The sequence below is a fragment of the Montipora foliosa genome, chromosome 4 (genome assembly GCF_036669935.1).
Source record: "Montipora foliosa isolate CH-2021 chromosome 4, ASM3666993v2, whole genome shotgun sequence".
In the NCBI taxonomy this organism is placed as follows: domain Eukaryota; kingdom Metazoa; phylum Cnidaria; class Anthozoa; order Scleractinia; family Acroporidae; genus Montipora; species Montipora foliosa.
In genome coordinates this window covers 2331160-2332753 of record NC_090872.1, presented here as the reverse complement: position 1 = coordinate 2332753, position 1594 = coordinate 2331160, and positions in this window count along the sequence as shown.

Genomic DNA, 1594 nt, shown 5'->3' with positions numbered 1-1594 from the left:
TCACTTATATAACACGAAGAGTCTCCTTGCTGTTTGACGCCGGTAACCTATTTTTCGTCCGTTCCGGAATCACCTCTTCTCTCCAGTTGCCTCTTAACTCTTAAGTATATCCGTGATGCAGCGATAAGCCAAAGTGCGGAAAAGGTTTATTAATGGGTTGCCATATGGCAATCCAGTGGAAAAACGAGTAGAATTTCTCCGTTTTTTCCCCTCTGTCGGTAATCAGAAAAGTTGCGAAATAGGGTCTTTTCTGTCACTCGCCTACTAAGTATTGTCTTTGTGCCTAGATTCGTCTGCGCGTATCTTTGATAGGTTTCAGGGCGTAGTGGAAATGCGTAGATTCAGGTAGATTTTATCCAGTGGACACAGTACAAGCAATGACGGCGAAGCTGATGCAACGCGAATGGTGTTTTATTGGCTCTTTAAACAAAATATACCCTTATGAGCTCGAAAAAGGAACGTCAATTCGATAAACAACACAAGCGGTGAAAAATGAATATCAGGAATCTTAAAAGCGACGAATAATGGACTTGGTCGGATTTGTTTCTAATATTTTACCAACTGTGATGTTCTGTACAAGACAAAAACCAAATGGCAAATTCTCTGGTAACTTTTTCTGGTTGGATTTGGGTTTAACATAAAGTATTGAAGGAAAGGAAAGTGTCTAGTCGTTCTATCGCTGGAGCACTAATTGGGGATGCTGTAAACTGAAATTAACAATTAACGCAAATCAAGTCAAAGGACTTTGAATCATCGGTGTTAAATTATGTCTGGCCATTTAAATTTATTTTTTACTCAACTCTGCATAGTCTTCAGGTAAAAATAAAAATAATTGGAAATTTGACAGTCAAGAATTATTTGAAAGAAAGCTTGTTGTCTATTTGGTGCTTCATTATTCAAAGAAAAGGTTCTTCAGAAAAGGGTTGGATCCTGAACTCCGGTTAAAATTTTATTTAGTTGCGAATGTTTTTTCGACAAGGAGTGTGTTTCTTGTTTTCACGAAAGCAATGAATAAGGAAGGGTCTTTTTGCCTCTATCAGCAAATATTTCTGGTTTTTTTTTTTCAATAAAATGTTTCGCTGGAAAAGGTTTTTGTGATATTTTTCGGCCTTTGTGAATTCGTCGTGTTGTGTAATATTCGAGCTTAACTAATTTGCAAACGTGGGTTGAAATTTGATACGGGAGCAGTTTTCATAAAGATGACAGGAATTGTTAGTCGTGTTCTTTCTGGAAAATGATTAATAGGTAGCCATAGATTTAACGCCAGAAAAAGATTGGCTTGTAATTCTAGTGTAAAATATGTAAAGATTATTTGGGAAGCCAATTTATTGCTACGACTTACTAGTGCGAAAGATTGTTTACATTACTCCTTCACACGAAGATGTTTCAACAATATATCGCTTTAATCTAACCTAAAATCATTCAGATAGTAAAAAACTTCATATTTATGAATCATTTCCTTCGCTTTTGTGTTTGTCAGCATTATGATTTGCGATAATTCAGGTTCACATGTTCGGAAGTTTGTTTTTGCATCTCATAGATGTTTAGACTCTGTTTTGATTGGCTTCTCAACTTTAATGTTGTTGTGTCTCCC